Here is a 23,320-nt window from a genome sequence, read left to right on the forward strand (position 1 = left end):
CCAAAGAAGATATACAGATTGCCAACAGACACATGAAAAAATGCTCAACATCATTAATCATTAGAGAAATGCAAATCAAAACTACAATGAGATATCATCTCACACCGGTCAGAATGGCCATCATCAAATAATCTACAAACAATAAATGCTGGAGAGGGTGTGGAGAAAAGGGAACACTCTTGCACTGTTGGTGGGAATGTAAATGGATACAGCCACTATGGAGAACAGTATGGAGGTTCCTGAAAAAACTACAAATAGAACTACCATACGACCCAGCAATCCCACTACTGGGCATATACCCTGAGAAAACCATAGTTCAAAAAGAGTCACGTACCAAAATGTTCATTGCAGGTCTATTTACAATAGCCAGGACATGGAAGCAACCTAAGTGTCCATCATTGGATGAATGGATAAAGAAGATGTGGCACATATATACAATGGAATATTACTCAGCCATAAAAAGAAATGAAATGGAGGTATTTGTAGTGTGGTGGATGGAGTTAGAGTCTGTCATGCAGAGTGAAGTAAGTCAGAAAGAGAGAAACAAATACAGCATGCTAACACATATATATGGAATCTAAGGGAAAAAAAAAAAAAAGTCCGTGAAGAACCTAGTGGCAAGATGGGAATAAAGACACAGACCTACTAGAGAATGGACTTGAGGATATGGGGAGGGGGAGGGGTGAGATGTGACAGGGTGAGAGAGTGTCATGGACATATATACACTACCAAATGTAAAATAGATAGCTAGTGGGAAGCAGCCGCATAGCACAGGGAGATCAGCTCGGTGCTTTGTGACCACCTAGAGGGGTGGGATGGGGAGGGTGGGAGGGAGGGAGATGCAAGAGGGAAGAGATATGGGAACATATGTATATGTATAACTGATTCACTTTGTTATAAAGCAGAAACTAACACACCATTGTAAAGCAATTATACTTCAATAAAGATGTTTAAAAAATAAATTAATTAATTAATTAATTAATTAATTAAATCAAAACATTGTGTTCACTGGGTTGACACCCAATCCATGTCAAGAGTTCTCTAAACATGTTGTTGAAAACCAGTGTATCACCCGTAAGGTCCTTTCTTCCAAGTGGCCACCTCTTCCTGTGAATCATTTCAGCAGTGCCTCTGTGACAATGTTTTCAAAGCATCTTCCGAGTCCCCAACTTCTATGAACCTTGCCACCATATGAGTGAAGAATAGGCAAGAAGGAGGAGAAACTTGCTGACAGGTATTTGGAATCAGCAACAACGGGAAAGGGAAATATGCCACATGAAAGTATGAATGACCTAGAATAAAATGAGCTATTTGGAACTCTGCCATGGTGGGGTGAAGATTCCCGGCATATTAGGCAAGATAAAAATTCACCTTGCTTAATGACACAGCTCTGTTCTAAAGTCCTGTAAAGACTGGAACAGAAACAGTTTTCCCACTTCTCCACGCAAACTGGAAGAAAGAACTCCTCTGCTTAAAGGTCCCTCAGGATGTTTGCCTGAACAGAAGAACAGCTTAGAGACCCTGGATTCTCTCCTCTGCCGACGTGTCCTTCTAGAGCCCAACTCAAGTGCTTGTCTGAACATCTCTGCCCTCTGAGAACCTAGATCCAGCTATAGGCGCTGCCACCAGTAGAGGAGTGAGGTAACCGGGTGGTAAGGAAGAGGTCTGTCCCACGACACTGCTCGCAGCGATGCCGTCAGGACCTCCCGCGGGCATCCCGGTCCATTCCCCTGCAGGCTGCAGCACAGCGCTCTGTTCAATACCAGCGGACTTAATGCGGGAAGAGTGCCAGAAAATCCAGTTGGGCTCATGAAGCCCAGCACCACCCTGACGTGGGCCCAGTGGTTTCTGGAGTGAAGAAGCCCGACTCCCTGCACATTCCCTCACGCCCCCATCCACGTCCAGCAGTGGAGATGCTCGAGGTCCTCTTGCCTTGGCGAGGGGACTCAGGAGTCGACCGAGGAAAACTGTTTGACCCCGTGAAGAATGGCACTGTCAGTGTCTGTCCCGAATGGAGCCAAGTCAGGAAGTGGTCTGGAAGTACACGGTCAAGGTCACGTCCTGAAGATGTATGGCCGGTGGCTCTCAGGAAAAATACCAAGTCTGGATCATCCACGTGGCAGCTTTGCATAGGGAGATGACAGCTCCGAACTGGAACTGACCTGCCTTCCACGTGCTTGACCACAGCAGTGATGAGGGTGGCCAGTCCGCGTAGTGGGGGTGGTGGGTTTAAAGAGAAGGGAAGGTTTTCTGCTCGGTGTTTCCTTTGTCCCTGGGCTGCTCAAGCTTAACAGTAACCACTGCTTTCAAGGAACCAGCCCACCTTGGCTGGTTTGGTTCGGAGTTCGTTTCCTCCCTAGCTGTGAGCGCCTTTTGGTCTGGAAGGTCGGCTTGTCTCATAATCCCCACAGCTAGGACATTCTCTCCGTAATTTCGAATTGTCCTTGTTCTCCGTTAACTAAAAGAGAATGTCTGACCACTAGAGTTCGTCGGTGTTGGATTGTTTCCACTGTGAGGTTCTTAAACTTTTTCGCTTCATGATATTAAAGCAACTCATGTTAGAGACCCTTTCAACATGAAAGGTTTGTAGTGAGACATTACATATGTTTTATTGTTTATAATAAATATCATCTGTACAAAAGTCCTGGGTGTTAATTTTAATATTTGCACAAGATCTGTTTTCCATGATATGTTAACACCTACAATTTCACTAACTGTTGATGTTATTTTCTATTGAGATTCTGGAGCCTAGGGATCTATTTGTTCTTTTTGTTTATTTTCATTCTTATTTCCCTGAAACAAGAGACTTTGTATGGCCTTCAGCACAAAGACTTTACACCAATTCTTGTATTACACCTGGTTGCCTCTTGGCTATATAAGGTCTGAGTGCAAATCATTGAACTCTTTAACAAGGTATAGTAGAGAATAAATCATATTGGGTAAAAAAAAAAAACAAAACACAGAAGCAAGTCATCTGCAATCAGCATCGTCATGGTCAGCATTGAAGCATATTTATAAAAATCCTTGTGCATGTTTCTATGAAAGAAACTACTCAAAGCAACCCAAAAAGGAGTTCTGTGTTTAAAAACTACCATACAATTAAAAAGTTTAATGTTTAAATTTCCAAACGAGTGTGACCATAATTTATATATAAATTATAGAATATATGTATATAATGCATATTATATATCATATATATGCAAATTATCCATTCCAGTCAACACACATTGGCTCTCTTATCTTTGTGTCTATTACATAGGGATGGGGTCAGAATAGGTGTCTACTTTCTCCAGGAAAACACTGAGGCGTTTGCAGGGGCGTCTGGAACCCAGATGTTCAGTCAAGCAGTAAATGACATTCTGCTCCCAAAAAGGAGAAGGGAAAATTTTCCTGAAACTAAAAAATTGGAATAGGCTTCTCCATTACAGTTTCATATAAACAAATCTCTCTCCTCACAGCTGGAAATCAAATACAAATCACCTTAAGTATTTTTTTGTCTGTTTTGAACAATTCTATTATAAAGAAAATATCTAATTTTTTTAACATCTTTATTGGAGTATAATTGCTTTACAATGTGGTGTTAGTTTCTGCTATATAACAAAGTGAATCAGCTATACGTATACATATATCCCCATATCTCCTCCCTCTTGCGTCTCCCTCCCACCCTACCTATCCCACCCCTCTAGGTGGTCGCAAAGCACCAAGTTGATCTCCCCGTGTGATTCAGCTGCTTTCCACTAGCTATTTTACATTTGGTAGTGTATATATGTAAATGTTACTCTCTCACTTCGTCCCAGCTTACCATTCCCCCTCCTCGTGTCCTCAAGTTCATTCTCTACGTCTGCGTCTTTATTCCTGTCCTGCCCCTGGGTTCATTAGAACAATTTTTTTTTAGATTCCGTATATACGTGTTAGCATATGGTATTTGTTTTCTTCTTTCTGACTTACTTCACTCTGTAGGACAGGCACTAAGTCAATCCACCTCATTACAAATAGCTCAATTTCATTTCTTTTTATGGCTGAGAAATATTCTGTTGTATATATGTGCCACATCTTCTTTACCCATTCATCTGTTGATGGACACTTAGGTTGCTTCCATGTCCTGGCTATTGTAAATAGTGTGCAGTGAACATTGTGGTACATGACTCTTTTTGAATTATGGTTTTCTTTGGGTATATGGCCAGTAGTAGGATTGCTGGGTCGTATGGTAGTTCTATTTTTAGTTTTGTAAGGAACCTCCCTACTGTTCTCCATGGTGGCTGTATCAACTTACATTCCCACCAACAGTACAAGAGAGTTCCCTTTTCTCCACACCTTCTCCAGCATTTATTGTTTGTAGATTTATGATGATGGCCATTCTGACCGGTGTGAGGTGATACCTCTTTGTAGTTTTGATTTGTACTTCTCAAATGATTAGTGATGTTGAGCATTCTTTCATGTGTTGGTTGGCAATCTGTATATCTTCTTAGGAGAAATGTCTATTTAGGTCTTCTGGCATTTATGGATTGGGTTGTTTGTTTTTTTGATATTGAGCTGCATGAGCTGCTTGTATATTTTGGAGATTTTCCTTTCTCAGTTGCTTCATTTGTAAATATTTTCTCCCATTCTGTTGGTTGTCTTTTCATATGCTTTATGGTTTCCTTTGCTGTGCAAAAGCTATTAAGTTTCATTAGGTCTCATTTGTTTATTTTTGTTTTTATTTCCAATTTTCTAGGAGGTGGGTCAAAAAGGATCTTGCTGTGATTTATGTCATAGAGTGTTCTGCCTATGTCTTCCTCTAAGAGTTTTATCATGTCTGGCCTTACATTTAGGTCTTTAATACATTTTGACTTTATTTTTGTGTATGGTATTAAGGAGTGTTCTAACTTCATTCTTTTACATCTAGCTGTCCAGTTATCACAGCACCACTTATTGAAGAGACTGTCTTTTCTCCATAGTATATTCTTGCCCCTTTTATCAAAGATAAGGTGACCATATGTGTGTGGGTTTATCTCTGGGTTTTCTGTCCTCTTCCATTGATCTATATTTCTGTTTTTGTGCCAGTACCATACTGTCTTGATTACTGTAGCTTTCTAGTATAGTCTGAAGTCAGGGACCCGGATTCCTCTAGCTCTGTTTTTCTTTCTCAAGATTGCTTTGGCTCTTCAGGGTCTTTTGTGTTTCCATACAAATTGTGAAATTTTTTGTTCTAGTTCTGTGAAAAATGCCACTGGTAGTTTGATAGAGATTGCATTGAATCTGTAAATTGCTTTGGGTAGTAGAGTTATTTTCACAATGTTGACTCTTCCAATCCAAGAACATGGTATATCTCTCAATCTGTTTGTATCATCTTTAATTCCTTTCATTAGTGTCTTATAGTTTTCTGTATACAGGTCTTTTGTCTCCTTAGGTAGGTTTATTCCTAGGTATTTTATTCTTTTTGTTGCAATAGTAAATGGGAGTGTGTCCTTAATTTCTCTTTCAGATTTTTCATCATTAGTGTATAGGAATGCAAGAGACTTGTGTGCATTAATTTGTATCCTGTGACTTTACCAAATTCATTGATTAGCTCTAGTAGTTTTCTGGTAGCATCTTTAGGATTCTCTATGTATAGTATCATGTCATCTGCAAACAGTGACAGTTTTACATCTTCTTTTCAATTTGTATTCATTTTATTTCCTTTTCTTCTCTGATTGCTGTGACTAAAACTTCCAAAACTATGTTGAATAATAGTGGGGAGAGTGGGCAACCTTTTCTTGTTCCTGATCTTAGTGGAAATGGTTTCAGTTTTTCACAATTGAAAACGATCTTGGCTGTGAGTTTGTCATATACAGCCTTTATTATGTTGAGGTAAGTTCCCTCTATGCCTACTTTCTAGACGGTTTTTATCATGAATGAGTGTTGAATTTTGTTGAAAGCTTTTTCTGCATCTATTGAGATTATCATATGTTTTTTATTCTTCAGTTTGTTAATATGGTGTATCACATTGATTGATTTCAGCATATTGAGGAATCCTTGCATTCCTGGGATAAACCCCACTTGATCATGGTATATGATCCTTTTAATGTGCTGTTGGATTCTGTTTGCTAGTATTTTGTTGAAGATCTTTGCATCTATGTTCATCAGTGATATTGGCCTGTAGTTTTCTTTTTTTGTAGCATCTTTGTCTGATTTTGATATCAGGGTGTAGGTGGCCTCATAGAAAGAGTTTGGGAGAGTTCCTCCGTCTGCTATATTTTGGAAGAATTTGAGAAGGATAGGTGTTAGCTCTTTTCTAAATGTTTGATAGAATTCACCTGTGAAGCCATCTGGTCCTGGGCTTTTGTTTGTTGGAAGATATTTAATCACAGTTTCAATTTCAGGGCTTGTGATTGGCCTCTTTATATTTTCTATTTCTTTCTTGTTCAGTCTCAGAAGGTTGTGCTTTTCTAAGAATTTGTCCATTTCTTCCAGGTTGTCCAATTTTATTGGTATACAGTTGCTTGTAGTAGTCTCTCATGATCCTTTGTATTTCTGCAGTGCCAGTTGTTATTTCTCCTTTTTGCTTTCTAATTCTGTTGATTTGAGTCTTCTCCCTTTTTTCTTGATGAGTCTGGCTAATCGATAACCAATTTTGTTTATCTTCTCAAAGAACCAGCTTTTAGTTTTATTGATCTTCGCTCTTGTTTCCTTCATTTCTTTTTCATTTATTTCTGATCTGATCTTTATTTCTTTCCTTCTCCTAACTGTGGGGTTTTTTTGTTCTTCTTTCTCTAATTGCTTTAGTTGTACCGTTAGGTTGTTTATTGAAGCTGTTTCTTGTTTCTTGAGGTATGATCGCATTGCTATAAACTTCCCTCTTAGAACTGTTTTTCCTGCATCCCATAGGTTTTGGTCATGTTTTCATTGTCATTTGTTTCTAGGTATTTTTTTAATTTCCTCTTTGATTACTTGAGTGATCTCTTGGTTATTTAGTAGTGTATTGTTTAGCCTCCATGTGTTTGTATTTATTACAGTTTTTTTCCTGTAATTGATATCTAGTCTCATAGCATCGTGGTCAGAAAAGATACTTGATACGATTTCTATTTTCTTAAATTTACCAAGAATTGATCTGTGACCCATGATATGATGTATCCTGGAGTATGTTCCATGAGCACATGAGAAGAAAGTGTATTCTGCTGTTTTTGGATGGAATGTCCTATGAATATCAATTAAGTCCATCTTGTTTCATGTGTCATTTAAAGCTTGTGTTTCCTTATTTATTTCATTTTGGATGATCTGTCTATTGGTGAAAGTCAGGTGTTAAAGTCCCCTACTCTTATTGTGTTACTGTTGATTTCCCCTTTTATGGCTGTTAGCATTTGCCTTATGCATTGAGGTGCTCCTATGTGGGGTGCATAAATATTTACAATTGTTATATCTTCTTCTTTGATCGATCCCTTGATCATTATGTAGTGTTCTTCTTTGTCTCTTGTAATACTCTTTGTTTTAAAGTCTATTTTGTCTGAAATGAGAATAGCTACTCCAGCTTTCTTTTGATTTCCTTTTGTATGGAATATCTTTTTCCAACCCCTCACTTTCAGTCTGTATGTGTCCCTAGGTCTGGAGTGGGTCTCTTGTAGATAGCATATATATGGGTCTTGTTTTTGTATCCATTCAGCCTGTCTATGTCTTTTGGTTGGAGCATTTAATCCATTTACATTTAAGGTAATTATCGATATGTATGTCCCTATTACCATTTTCTTAACTGTTTTAGGTTTGTTCTTGTAGGTCTTTTCCTTCTCTTGTGTTTCCTGCCTAGAGAAGTTCCTTTAGCATTTGTTGTAAAGCTGGTTTGGTCCTGCTGAATTCTCTTAGCTTTGGCTTCTCTGTAAAGATTTTAATTTCTCCATCAAATCTGAATGAGATCCTTGCTGGGTAGAGTAATCTTAGTTGTAGGTTTTTCCTTTTCATCACTTTAAATATGTCCTGCCACTCCCTTCTGGCTTGCAGAGTTTCTGCTGAATGATCAGCTGTTAACCTTATGGGGATTCCCTTGTGTGTTATTTGTTGCTTTTCCCTTGCTGCTTTTAGTGTTTTTTCTGTGTATTTAATTTTTGAATAGTTTGATTAGTATGTGTCTTGGCATATTTCTCCTTGGATTTATCCTGTATGGGACTCTGCATTTCCTGAACTTGAATGACTATTTCCTTTCCCATATTAGGTAAGTTTTCAACTATAATATCTTCAAATATTTTCTCAGTCCCTTTCTTTTTCTCTTCTTCTCCTGGGACCCCTATAATTTGAATGCTGGTGTGTTTAATGTTGTCCCAGAGGTCTCTGAGACTGTCCTCAATTCTTTTCATTCTTTTTTCTTTATTCTGCTTTGCAGTAGTTATTTCCACCATTTTATCTTCCAGGTCACTTATCCGTTCTTCTGCCTCAGTTATTCTGCTATTGATCCCTTCTAGAGAATTTTTAATTTCATTTATTGTGTTGTTCATCACTGTTTGTTTGCTCTTATGTTCTTCTAAGTCCTTGTTAAACATTTCTTGTATTCTCTCCATTCTATTTTCAAGATTTTGGATCATCTTTAGTATCATTACTCTGAATTCTTTTTCAGGTAGACTGCCTATTTCCTCTTCATTTGTTTGATCTGGTGGGTTTTTACCTTGCTCCTTCATCTGCTGTGTATTACTCTGTCTTCTCATTTTGCTTAACATACTGTGTTTGGGTCTCCTTTTTGCAGGCTGCAGGTTCGTAGTTCCTGTTGTTTTTGGTGTCTGCCCCTAGTGGGTAAGGTTGGTTCAGTGGGTTGTGTAGGCTTCCTGGTGGAGGGGACTGGTGCCTGTGTTCTGGTGGATGAGGCTGGATCTTGTCTTTCTGGTGGGCAGGTCCGCATCCTGTGGTGTGTTTGGGGTTGTCTGTGACCTTATTATGATTTTAGGCACCCTCTCTGCTAATGGGTGGGGCTGTGTTCCTGTCTTGCTAGTTGTTTGTCATGGGGTGTCCAGCACTGTAGCTTGCTGGTCGTTGAGTGGAGCTGGGTCTTAGCATTGAGATGGAGATCTCTTGGAGAGCTCTTGCCAATTGATATTACATGGGCCTGGGAGGTCTCTGGTGGACAAATGCCCTGAAATCAGCTTTCCCACCTCAGAGGCTCAGGCCTGACACCTGGCTGGAGCACCAAGACACTCTCAGCCCCATGGCTCAGAACAAAAGGGAGAAAAAATAAGAAATCAATAATAAAATAAAATAAAGTTATTAAAATAAAAATTAAAAAATATTAAAATTAAAAAATAATTAAAAAACAGAATAGAGCAACCAAACCAATAAAGAAGTCCACCTTTGATAATAACTGCTAAAATGTATAGTAAGATAAACATAAAAATCAGAAACTAGTCAGCTGCATACACTAAACTCCAAGTCTACAGTTGCTCCCAAAGTCCACCTCCTGAATTTGGGATGATTCGTTGTCTATTCAGGTATTCCACAGATGCAGGCACATCAAGTTGTTTGTGGAGCTTTAATCCGCTGCTCCTGAGGCTGCAGGGAGTGTTTCCGTTTCTCTTCTTTGTTCGCACAGCTCCCGGGGTTCAGCTTTGGATGTGGACCCGCCTCTGCGTGTAGGTCGCCTGAGGGCGTCTGTTCCCCGCCCAGACAGGACGGGGTTAAAGGAGCAGCTTTTCAGGGTCTCTGGCTCACTCAGGCGGGGGGGAGGGAGCGGTACGGAGGAGGCGGGGCGAGCCTGCGGCGTCAGAGGCGTCGAGACGTTGCACCAGCCCGAGGCGCGCCGTGCGTTCTCCCGGGGAAGTTGTCCCGGGATCACGGGGCCCTGTCGGTGGCGGGCTGCACCGGCTCCCGGGAGGGACGGTGTGGAGAGTGACCTGTGCTCGCATGCAGGCTTCTTGGTGGCGGCAGCAGCAGCCTTAGCGTCTCACGCCCGTCTCTGGAGTCCGCGCTGATCGCGCCCGTCTCTGGAGCTCGTTTAGGCGGCGCTCTGAATCCCCTCTCCTCCCGCACCAGGAAACAAAGAGGTAAGAAAAAGTCTCTTGCCTCTTCGGCAGCTGCAGACTTTTCCCGGACTCCCTCCCGTCTAGCTGTGGCGCACTAGCCCCTTCAGGCTGTGTTCACGCCGCCAACCCCACTCCTCTCCCTGCGATCCGACCGCAGCCCGAGCCTCAGTTTCCAGCCCCGCCCGCCCCGGCGGGGGAGCAGACAAGCCTCTCGGGCTGGTGAGTGCTGCTCGGCGCCGAGCCTCCGTGCGGGAATCTCTCCACTTTGCCCTCCGCACCCCTGTGGCTGCGCTCTCCTCCGTGGCTCCGAAGCTCCCCCCTCTGCCACCCGCAGTCTCCGCCCGCGAAGGGGCTCCTAGTGTGTGGACACCTTTCCTCCTTCACGGCTCCCTCCCACTGGTGCAGGTCCCGTCCCTATTCTTTTGTCTCTGTTATTTCTTTTTTCTTCTGCCCTCCCCAGGTACGTGGGGAGTTTCTTGCCTTTTGGGCGGTCTGAGGTCTTCTGCCAGCGTTCAGTGGGTGTTCTGTAGGAGCTGTTCCACATGTAGATGTATTTGTGGGTCGGAAGGTGATCTCCGCGTCTTACTCTTCTGCCATCTTGAAGGTCCTCTTGAAAATACCTAATTTTTAATCCTTTGGAGGGACAAAGGAGAGTGAGGCCTAGGAAGACAGATCCAGGGAAGGAGCCCCCGTGTCTGAGAATGTGCTTGGGCTGCTGGGGTAGGAAATTCCAGGATCTCAGAAGCTGGAGCGGGGATCTGGGGGACGGGGGGGAAGGTGCTGTCTGTGTGAGCACGTGAGCCTCCGAGATGCGGGGCCCAGGGAGGGGCCTTCTTACAGGGTCAAAGGATGTCTCTGTCTAAGTACAGTTCCTACTGGATTCGATAGGCTCTATGTAAAATATTTTTCTATTTTAATGAAATTAAACTAAAACATTTTTAAATATTAGAAAAATGTCATTTTTATAATTTTTTACCTGTTTTGCAAGTTAAAAATAAAAACATCTGAGTGAAAAAACTACATATGGATACACATTTTGCCACGTATCTGGGCATTCTTCAAAATACTGCATTGGTCCATTACACAATGGTCCATATATATCCATTATACTTACATTATATTGGCATATGATACATGAATGACATCATGCCAATCAGACCGCATGAGCAAGAAGTAGCCAAAGGTCTTGATAAGACAGGTGCACTCCAGAGGCTGGAAGATAAAACATATAATGATGCAAAGACCTACACATGAGTGCAGTTTTATGGGTCTAGTGGTCTGGACACACCCAGACATCCACTGCAAAGCAAAGGACCAGTCACTGCATATCCTACTTCTACCTTGAAAAATAAAGTACAGTACTGGGTGGCCATCTTCAGCTTGTGACCCATTTACTGAGTGACAGGGAAGTATTTTGTCCTTTGTGACCCATTTACTGAGTGGCAGGGAAGTCTGTTGTCCTTTAGTGAACTCAGAACAAGAAGGAGCCCTTCACTTGACCTGGCTGTGGGGCAAGCTGACCTCCTGCTTGGCTAGAGGACCTGGAAGAAAACATGGTTTCAGGTACCTGTGAGGGAAAAAGATGTCATGCAGAGGTCAGAGCAGAGGAGAATCACAATTAGATACTTAGGATTCTTTAGCAAGGCCAGCGAGCTACAACACAGGATTATACATCATTTAAAAATCAGCTCTTGGCCTGCTTCTGGGTCTTGATGGAAACAGAGCAACTGATCATGAGACATCCAGAGACTGCAGCCAGCATGGCCCCGAGGAGCTGGGTTCTGTGACACCTGCAACGTTTTAAGACCAGGCAGACTCAGCAGCACTTATCAGAAGATAGAACTTGTACATAAGGACCAGGCAGAGCTAGAAAGCACGCGAAGCCTGCGGGAGCAATTGGTCCAAACACTTTCCTCCGCCATCACTCACGGCCCCAGTTCTTCTCCCTCAGCTCACCCACGTAGTTATCCTTATAGCCACACGATGGGACCTAAAAGTCTGAGCTGGATCAGGGAACGAGTTGGCTCCGTATGTGAGTAAAAATCAAACATGGACTGTGGCTGCACGATGACCGTGAAAGACAAGAGTGAGGAGAAGCCCACCGAAGGGGCTTCTATCGTTTCACCTGGTCATCCATTTCGTAGACAGGAAAAACATGCATTGACTGCAGGAGACATACACTGACCCAGAGGTGGTGGTTAACGGCTTGAGTAACTGGACAGGGGCCTAGGAGGAGATGAGAGTACTGAGGAAAGGAAAAGTGAGGACGTTGCATGAGGACCTTGACCTGTGAAGACCTTGCATCACTGCCCAGAGAGCACCCAGCACTACAGTATGAAACAGCCAAGTAGACGAAACGACCAGGCCAGTGGACACCACCTTGCCGGCATCACGACAGCCCCAATGTCGGCCCAGTGGGCATCTCATGGAGTGGCCGTGGTGGCGGGGATGGAAGCTGTGCATTGCAGCTCACCTTCTACCTGCCCCCAGCCTTGGTCCTCTCACCCCCTCACTGGTGTTGCTGAGACCCATCCTCAGTGAACTGCCTGAAACTGCATCTCCATCTCAGAAGCCGTTTCTTGGGTAACCTGGACCAACACAGTGCTCTTCTGGCCTGTCTTCCTGCATCTCTCCCTTCTCCCTCCCTCTCTTCTTTCCTTTCTTTGTTCCTTCCTCCTTGTGTGCAGGACAACATCTCTAGACCAGGAGGAGTGATCTAGATCCTACTGGGAAATGTTTCATCTGTGTCCAGCAATGAGTATCTACTGCTCAGTGACACTATGTTAGGGGGGAAAAAAAACAACAGCTTAGTAGGGGTTGGGCAAACGTTTTACTGTCAAGGGACAGGTAGTAAATATTTTAGGCTTTGCAGACCATGTGGTCTCATTACAGGTACTCAAGTCTACATTTTTCGTGCAAAAGAAGCCACAGACAATCGGTAAACAAGTGAGCTTGGCTGTGTTAGGATAAAGGTTTATTTATAAGAAAAACAGGTGGCAAGCCACATGTGGCCCATTAAGCACAGACTTGTTTAAAGCATTGGAGACAGAGTGGGAGTGTTAGTGCCTTGTGGGAGCTTGTTGGGAATCCAGCGTTTAAGACGCAAGTCCTAGAAACTTCTGTGCATGTCGTTAGACGAAGTTTTCTTGTTTCTCTACTCTCTCTAGAATGTGCAGCCATTAAACAGACTTTCTTTATTCTGTTCACTTATTATCGTTAATGCCCTGACTTGAGGCTGCTACATCTGACCATTCAACATCTATTCCTGGTTGTAGGGAAAATTGACCCTTTTCTAATATAACTAAGGCTGTGACTTAGAGCAGTTCCAGCACTGATCAACACACAGAAGCTGCCACCCCAGTGTTTCCACAATACTGCAGTTCAAAGAGAAAGAACAGCAGGATAAGGAAAGAGAAGGCCATGTCTTGTCTGACAGTCTGTGCTTTGAGTTATTTCTTTTCAATTTTAGAATAGCTAGTATATTCAGGTACGTGGTAAAAAAATGCCTCTGCCAGCTTTTCCCCTTTCTGCCTGGTTCCCTTCCCCTCACTCTACTGGGTAACCACTGCTCTCAGTTTCCTCGGCATCCTTTCAGTGTTTCTTTAATTTGCTTGGGTTTTATTTAACTTGGCTACTCGTTGTATTCTCTATTTCTAAGGTAACAAGATTTTCATTTTTCTCACTGCCGAGGAATCATTTTAAATTTTCAATTGGCAGTGCTCCTTCACTTATTCTAACAAGGGATTGTAATGGGAAATGAGAACTAAGTAAACAGCTGTACAGACCAAACACGTGTTAGGGATAATATTTTAAATGTTTATATCCATAGGTCATATCTATATGAAGACAGCAAGATCATTTGATTTTCTATTATTAGGGGGAAAAATTACTTAGCTTTGGATATGTAGAGAGCCTCACTGGGAATGAAGAGTTACAGCACAGGCAGCTGTAGGGCAGTGGGTTCGAAACATGGGTTTATACACCAGGGGGAAGATGAATCGAGGCAAACAATGGGGAAGAAGAAGAGGCAGGAGGGCAAAATGACTGTCCAGATGGAGGAAGAACACAGGAGGTGAGGGTCTCCCTGGTGACTGAGACCACCTCTGGGCAGCAGTCGGAAAAGTAGAAGCACTCACAATGCCTTTAGTTAAAGAGGTCTTCGAAAGGGGGGGAAATCGTTCCAGTTACCAATTACAGGTGTGGGACCAGCCCAAGATCTACAGAAATCACGAGCTTTTGCACCACCGAATATAGAATGCTTTTTCTTATACTACATTCTCTAAAGTCAGTTAATTTATTGACTGCATGGAAAAAATCCTAGTTAAATAAACGGCAGTCGATAGATATTATTCATATCTCTTTTGGGCTTTTAAAGTTGTTTTCTCTAAATTTCTATTTAAAATACCTGAAAATCATACTCTGGCTCCGGGAAAATAATAAAAGAATGAATTGAATGGAGTAAAAATGACAGTTTTCGAGAAAGCCTATAAGAGAACGAGTCTTAGCTGTTTTCTGGGACCAAGCTCTTAGATCTTAACATCCACCAGGATTTTTTTTTTTTTTTTTAAACATCTTTATTGAAGTATAATTGCCTTACAATGGTGTGTTAGCTTCTGCTTTATAACAAAGTGAATCAGTTATACATATACAATATGTTCCCATTTCTCTTCCCTCTTGCATCTCCCTCCCTCCCACCCTCCCCATCCCACCCCTCTAGGTGGTCACAAAGCACCGAGCTGATCTCCCTGTGCTATGCGGCTGCTTCCCACTAGCTATCTATTTTACATTTGGTAGTGTATATATGTCCATGACACTCTCTTACCCTGTCACATCTCGCCCCACCCCCTCTCCATATCCTCAAGTCCATTCTCTAGTAGGTCTGTGTCTTTATTCCCGTCTTGCCACTAGGTTCTTCATGGCCTTTTTTTTTTTTTTTCCTTAGATTCCGTATATATGTGTTAGCATACTGTATTTGTTTTTCTCTTTCTGACTTACTTCACTCTGTATGACAGACTCTAACTTCATCCACCTCATTACAAATACCTCCATTTCATTTCTTTTTATGGCTGAGTAATATTCCATTGTATATATGTGCCACATCTTCCCTATCCATTCATCTGTCGATGCACATTTAGGTTGCTTCCATGTCCTGGCTATTGTAAATAGAGCTGCAATGAACATTTTGGTACATGACTCTTTTTGACCTATGGTTTTCTCAGGGTATATGCCCAGTATTGGGATTGCTGGCTCGTATGGTAGTTCTATTTGTAGTTTTTTCAGGAACCTCCATACTGTTCTCCATAGTGGCTGTATCAATTTACATTCCCACCAACAGTGCAAGAGTGTTCCCTCTCCTCCACACCCTCTCCAGCATTTATTGTTTCTAGATTTTTTGATGATGGCCATTCTGACCGGTGTGAGATGATATCTCATTGTAGTTTTGATTTGCATTTCTCTAATGATTAATGATGTTGAGCATTCTTTCATGTGTCTGTAGGCCATCTGTATATCTTCTTTTGGAGAAATGTCTATTTAGGTCTTCTGCCCATTTTTGGATTGGGTTGTTGGTTTTTTTGTTATTGAGCTGCATGAGCTGCTTGTAAATCTTGGAGATTAATCCTTTGTCAGTTGCTTCATTTGCAAATATTTTCTCCCATTCTGAGGGTTGTCTTTTGGTCTTGTTTATGGTTTCCTTTGCTGTGCAAAAGCTTTTAAGTTTCATTAGGTCCCATTTGTTTATTTGTGTTCTTATTTCCATTTCTCTGGGAGCTGGGTCAAAAAGAATCTTGCTGTGATGTATGTCATAGAGTGTTCTGCCTATGTTTTCCTCTAAGAGTTCGATAGTGTCTGCCCTTACACTTAGGTCTTTAATCAATTTTGAGTTTATTTTTGTGCATGGTGTCAGGGAGTGTTCTAATTTCATACTTTTACATGTACCTGTCCAGTTTTCCCAGCACCACTTATTGAAGAGGCTGTCTTTTCTCCACTGTATATGTTTGCCTCCTTTATCAAAGATAAGGTGACCATATGTGTGTGGGTTTATCTCCGGGCTTTCTATCCTGTTCCATTGATCTATATTTCTGTTTTTGTGCCAGTACCAAACTGTCTTGATTACTGAAGCTTTGTAATATAGTCTGAAGTCAGGGAGCCTGATTCCCCCAGCTGCATTTTTCGTTCTCAAGATTGCTTTGGCTATTCGGGGTCTTTTGTGTTTCCATACAAATTGTGAAATTTTTTGTTCTAGTTCTGTGAAAAATGCCACTGGTAGTTTGATAGGGATTGCATTGAATCTGTAGATTGCTTTGGGTAGTAGAGTCATTTTCACAATGTTGATTCTTCCAATCCAGGAACATGGTATATCTCTCCATCTATTTGTATCATCTTTAATTTCTTTCATCAGTGTCTTATAATTTTCTGCATACAGGTCTTTTGTCTCCTTAGGTAGGTTTATTCCTAGATATTTTATTCTTTTTGTTGCAATGGTAAATGGGAGTGTTTTCTTAATTTCGCTTTCAGATTTTTCGTCATTAGTGTATAGAAATGCAAGAGATTTCTGTGCATTTATTTTGTATCCTGCTACTTTACCAAATTCATTGATTAGCTCTAGGAGTTTTCTGGTAGCATCTTTAGGATTCTCTATGTATAGTATCATGTCATCTGCAAATAGTGACAGCTTTACTTCTTCTTTTCCGATTTGGATTCCTTTTATTTCTTTGTCTTCTCTGATTGCTGTGGCTAACACTTCTAAAACTATGTTGAATAATAGTGGTGAGAGTGGGCAACCTTGTCTTGTTCCTGATCTTAGTGGAAATGGTTTCAGTTTTTCACCATTGAGGACAATGTTGGCTGTGGGTTTGTCATATATGGCCTTTATTATGTTGAGGAAAGTTCCCTCTATGCCTACTTTCTGCAGGGCTTTTATCATAAATGGATGTTGAATTTTGTCGAAAGCTTTCTCTGCATCTATTTAGACGATCATATGGTTTTTCTCCTTCAATTTGTTAATATGGTGTATCACGTTGATTGATTTGCGTATATTGAAGAATCCTTGCATTCCAGGAATAAACCCCACTTGATCATGGTGTATGATCCTTTTAATGTGCTGTTGGATTCTGTTTGCTAGTGTTTTGTTGAGGATTTTTGCATCTATGTTCATCAGTGATATTGGCCTGTAGTTTTCTTTCTTTGTGACATCTTTGTCTGGTTTTGGTATCAGGGTGATGGTGGCCTCGTAGAATGAGTTTGGGAGTGTTCCTCCCTCTGCAATATTTTGGAAGAGTTTGAGAAGGATAGGTGTTAGCTCGTCTCTAAATGTTTGATAGAATTCACCTGTGAAGCCATCTGGTCCTGGGCTTTTGTTTGTTGGAAGGTTTTTAATCACAGTTTCAATTTCAGTGTTTGTGATTGGTCTGTTCATATTTTCTATTTCTTCCTGGTTCAGTCTCGGCAGTTTGTGCATTTCTAAGAATCTGTCCATTTCTTCCAGGTTGTCCATTTTATTGGCATAGAGTTGCTTGTAGTGATCTCTCATGATCTTTTGTATTTCTGCAGTGTCAGTGGTTACCTCTCCTTTTTCATTTCTAATTCTATTGATTTGAGTCTTCTCCCTTTTTCTCTTGATGAGTCTGGCTAATGGTTTATCAATTTTGTTTATCTTCTCAAAGAACCAGCTTTTAGTTTCATTGATTTTTGCTATTGTTTCCTTCATTTCTTTTTCATTTATTTCTGAACTGATCTTTATAATTTCTTTCCTTCTGCTGGCTTTGGGGTTTTTTTGTTCTTCTTTCTCTAATTGCTTCAGGTGCAAGGTTAGGTTGTTTATTCGAGATGTTTCCTGTTTCTTGAGGTAGGCTTGTATTGCTATAAACTTCCCTCTTAGCACTGCTTTTGCTGCGTCCCATAGGTTTTGGATCGTCGTGTCTCCATTGTCATTTGTTTCTAGGTATTTTTTGATTTCCCCTTTGATTTCTTCAGTAATCACTTCGTTATTAAGTAGTGTATTGTGTAGCCTCCATGTGTTTGTATTTTTTACAGATCTTTTCCTGTAATTGATATCTAGTCTCATAGCGTTGTGGTCGGAAAAGATACTTGATACGATTTCAATTTTCTTAAATTTACCAAGGCTTGATTTGTGACCCAAGATATGATCTATCCTGGAGAATGTTCCATGAGCACTTGAGAAAAATGTGTATTCTGTTGTTTTTGGGTAGAATGTCCTATAAATATCAATTAAGTCCATCTTGTTTAATGTATCATTTAAAGCTTGTGTTTCCTTATTTATTTTCATTTTGGATGACCTGTCCATTGGTGAAAGTGGGGTGTTAAAGTCCCCTACTATGATTGTGTTGCTGTCGATTTCCCCTTTTATGGCTGTTAGTATTTGCCTTATGTATTGAGGTGCTCCTATGTTGGGTGCATAAATATTTAAAATTGTTATACCTTCCTCTTGGATCGATCCCTTGATCATTATATAGTGTCCTTCTTTGTCTCTTGTAATAGTCTTTATTTTAAAGTCTATTTTGTCTGATCTGAGAATTGCTACTCCAGCTTTCTTTTGATTTCCATTTGCATGGAATATCTTTTTCCATCCCCTCACTTTCAGTCTGTATGTGTCTCTAGGTCTGAAGTGGGTCTCTTGTAGACAGCATATATATGGGTCTTGTTTTTGTATCCATTCAGCCAGCCTGTGTCTTTTGGTGGGAGCATTTAATCCATTTACATTCAAGGTAATTATCGATATGTATGTTCCTATTCCCATTTTCTTAAATGTTTTGGGTTTGTTATTGTAGGTGTTTTCCTTCTCTTGTGTTTCTTGCCTAGAGAAGTTCCTTTAGCATTTGTTGTAAAGCTGGTTTGGTGGTGCTGAACTCTCTCAGCTTTTGCTTGTCTGTAAAGGTTTTAATTTCTCCATCGAATCTGAATGAGATCCTTGCTGGGTAGAGTAATCTTGGTTGTAGGTTTTTCTCCTTCATCACTTTAAGTATATCCTGCCACTCCCTTCTGGCTTGCAGAGTTTCTGCTGAAAGATCAGCTGTTAACCTTATGGGGATTCCCTTGTGTGTTATTTGTTTTTTTTCCCTTGCTGCCTTTAATATGTTTTCCTTATATTTAATTTTTGACAGTTTGATTAATATGTGTCTTGGCGTGTTTCTCCTTGGGTTTATCCTGTATGGGACTCTCTGTGCTTCCAGGACTTGATTAACTATTTCCTTTCCCATATTAGGGAAGTTTTCAACTATAATCTCTTCAAATATTTTCTCACTCCCTTTCTTTTTCTCTTCTTCTTCTGGGACCCCTATAATTCGAATATTGGTGCGTTTAATGTTGTCCCAGAGGTCTCTGAGACTGTCCTCAGTTCTTTTCATTCTTTTTTCTTTATCCTGCTCTGTAGTAGTTATTTCCACCATTTTATCTTCCAGGTCACTTATCCGTTCTTCTGCCTCAGTTATTCTGCTATTGATCCCATCTAGAGTATTTTTAATTTCATTTATTGTGTTTTTCATCATTGCTTGGTTCCTCTTTAGTTCTTCTACGTCCTTGTTAAATGTTTCTTGCACTTTGTCTATTCTATTTCCAAGATTTTGGATCATCCTTACTATCATTATTCTGAATTCTTTTTCAGGTAGACTACCTATTTCCTCTTCATTTGTTAAGTCTAGTGTGCTTTGACTCTGCTCCTTCATCTGCTGTGTGTTTTTCTGTCATCTCATTTTGCTTATCTTACTGTGTTTGGAGTCTCCTTTTCACAGACTGCAGGTTTGTAGTTCCCGTTGTTTTTGGTATCTGTCCCCAGTGGCTAAGGTTGGTTCAGTGGGTTGTGTAGGCTTCCTGGTGTAGGGAACTAGTGCCTGAGCTCTGGTGGATGAGGCTGGATCTTGTCTTTCTGGTGGGCACATCCACGTCTGGTGGTGTATTTTGGGGTGTCTGTGGCCTTATTATGATTTTAGGCAGCCTGTCTGCTAATGGATGGGGCTGTGTTCCTGTCTTGCTAGTTGTTTGGCATAGGGTGTTTAGCACTGTAGCTTGCTGGTCATTGAGTGTTGCTGGGTCTTGATGTTGAGATGGAGATCTCTGAGAGATTTTTACCGTTTGGTATTACGTGGAGCTGGGAGGTCTCTTGTGGACCAGTGTCCTGAAGTTGGCTCTCCCACCTCAGAGGCACGGCCCTGATGCCTGGCTGGAGCACCAAGAGCCTTTCGTCCACACGGCTCAGAGTAAAAGGGAGAAAAAATAGAAAGAAAGAAAGAAAGAAAGAAAGAAAGAAAGAAAGAAAGAAAGAAAGAAAGAAAGAAAGAAAGAGGCTATAATATAGTGAAGCAAAATAAAGCTATTGTAAAGCAAAGCTATACAGACAAAATCTCACCCAGAAGCATATACATATACACTCACAAAAAAAAAGGAACAGGGGAAAAATTAATATATCCTGCTCCCAAAGTCCACCTCCTGAATTTGGGATGATTCGTTGTCTATTCAGGTATTCAACAGATGCAGGCACATCAAGTTGTTTGTGGAGTTTTAATCCGCTACTTCTGAGGCTGCTGGGAGAGATTTCCCCTTCTCTTCCCTGTTCGCACAGCTCCTGGGGTTCAGCTTTGGATTTGGACCCGCCTCTGCGTGTAGGTCGCCTGAGGGCGTCTATTCCCCGCCCAGACAGAACGGGGTTAAAGGAGCAGCTGCTTCGGGGGCGCTGGCTCACTCAGGCCGCGGGGAGGGAGGGGTACGGAGGAGGCGGGGCGACCTGCGGCGTCAGAGGCCGGCGTGACGTTTCACCAGCCTGAGGCGCGCAGTGCGTTCTCCCGGGGAATTTGTCCGGGGATCACGGGACCCTGGCAGTGGCGGGCTGCACTGGCTCCCGGGAGGGGCGGTGTGGAGAGTGACCTGTGCTCGCACACAGGCTTTTTGGAGGCGGCAGCAGCAGCCCCAGCGTCTCACGCCCGTCTCTGGGGTCCGCGCTGATCGCCGCGGCTCGCGCTGTTCTCTGGAGTTCGTTTAGGCGGCGCTCTGAATCCCCTCTCCTTGCGCCCAGCCAAACAAAGAGGCAAGAAAAAGTCTCTTGCCTCTTCGGCAGCTGCAGACCTTTTCCCGGTCTCCCTCCCAGCCAGCTGTGGTGCGCTAACCCCTTCAGGCTGTGTTCACGCCGCCAACCCCAGTCCTCTCCCTGCGATCCGACTGAAGCCCGAGCCTCAGCTCCCAGCCCCCGCCCGCCCTGGCGGGGGAGAAGACAAGCCTCTCGGGCTGGTGAGTGCTGGTCGGCACCTCTCCTTCGTGCGGGAGCCTCTCCGCTTTGCCCTCCGCACCCCTGTGGCTGCGCTCTCCTCCGTGGCTCCGAAGCTTCCCCCCTCTGCCACCCGCAGTCTCTGCCCGCGAAGGGGCTTCCTAGTGCGTGGAAATCTTTCCTCCTTCACAGCTCCCTCCCACTGATGCAGGTGCCGTCCCTATTCTTTTGTCTCTGTTATTTCTGTTTTCTCTTTTGCCCTACCCAAGTACGGGGGGAGTTTCTTGCCTTTTTGGAGGTCGGACGTTTTCTGCCAGCGTTCAGTGAGTGTTCTGTAGGAGCAGTTCCACGTGTAGATGTATTTCTACTGTATCTGTGGGAAGGAAGGTGATCTCTGCGTCTTACTCTTCCGCCATCTTCTCTCCTCCCTGCTTTACTTTCCCACCAGGGTTTTTGAGGTGGTGACACAGGTGATGAACCTGACCAGGAAATCCCTGCACCAGTGCAAACAGGCATTGGCCAAGACCAAAAGAGAAGAAGGTGTACACCAGATTTTATTCAGGAAAAGATGATGCAATTTGATAATTAAGTGAACTAAATTAATGTGTTCAGGGTTTTTATAGTTTTTTTAAGCACAAATAAGTGAGTTAGAGAGATATTTAAAATGTCTCTTCCTTCCTTGAAACTTTTGCTGGAAGTGTGTTGGGGAATAGCTTAAGTAGCTAATCAATATGAAATAAACATGTTTGTAATAAATTTCTAGATGTGAAAATTGTATCATGTTATTATTATAGGTCTGTATAGATTTGAATTGAGATTTTTAAATGTCTAATTTCTCTTCCATGCTTTATACATATCCCTATATTAAAAATAGAAAGGAATGATAAATCATTCCAAGAAGATCAAAGTATACCAACTGAATTTAATTTCATTTGTGTTTCCCGGATCAAGTTCTGTCCTCAGAAATATCAGTTGATTGACACTTGTAGAGGGTAAAAAATTTTGAAAATACCTTAAGAATTTTCACTTTCATAAAGCAACAAATACTTCAACAAAAAACATTCAAGAAAAAAAGTTTTCACTTTCTTCCTATTTGACAATTAAGAAAAAATAATATTTTCTATAGCATCTCCAAACTGTTCAGATAATTGCACAGATCTGATAACACAAAAATTTCATGCCAAGCCCTATTACCAAAAATGTTGATTTAGCCTTCTGAAACTGATTAATAGGCCTTTCTTTTCATCTGAAAGGTACTGTGTATTTTGAGATTAGATAATAAATCAAGGCTTCTTTAATTTCTGGTCTTGATGACACATGATTGGGTTTGAGTGAATTTCCACAGATTTTAAGTATGTTGGGGAAAAAGAAATCCTGACTCGACCATTTCTTTATCATGTTATCTCCAGTTCCTTTACACTCATCCTGAACATAAACTGCTTGAGACCAGACTGAATTACTGTGAATCTCTCTCCAAACACAATTTTAGTGAAATGCACTCCCTTCTCGACTGACACTGAGGCCTCTGGGCCTCCTGTTTTCTTCCTAACTGCTTGCTTTGCTTTGCTCACTTCCTAAGGGCTTCTCTTTCCCCCCTTCCTCCCTCCCTCCCTTCCTCCCCTCCTTCCTTCCCTCCTTCCTTCCTTCCCTCCTTCCTTGCTTCCTTCCTTCCCTCCTTCCTTCCTTCCTCTAATTTGGTTGCATTGAGTGCTATAAATCCTTAGCTTTGTTAGTAAAACTGTCTTCAAATTAAGTTGTGAAATAAACTAATCAATTAACTTTCTTTAAATATAATTAATAAAAATGGCAATTCAAAAAATAAGCACCAAGGTACATGGTCAACATAATATATAATATTTTGCACTAAATATTTCTATATACTCGCAAAAACACGAGTAAAATTTAAAAGTCAGAGTCATACCTGCTCTATTAATAGCATATCTTTTCTTAATTAAGAATCATACAGTCTAATGCATTTTCTAGAAAAGATTATGGGTTGAGTTTAAAGTGATAGAAAAATGAGATAATTTAAAGTATGATGATCTCAATTCTTTCATGAGGTGAGGACAGTGAAAAACAAAATAAGTAAATAACTATATTAAAATATTTAAAGGCAAACTCTTTAATACCAGGGTATTCCCTTAAGTCTAAG

The sequence above is a fragment of the Eschrichtius robustus genome, chromosome 4 (genome assembly GCF_028021215.1).
Source record: "Eschrichtius robustus isolate mEscRob2 chromosome 4, mEscRob2.pri, whole genome shotgun sequence".
Taxonomy (NCBI): Eukaryota; Metazoa; Chordata; class Mammalia; order Artiodactyla; family Eschrichtiidae; genus Eschrichtius; species Eschrichtius robustus.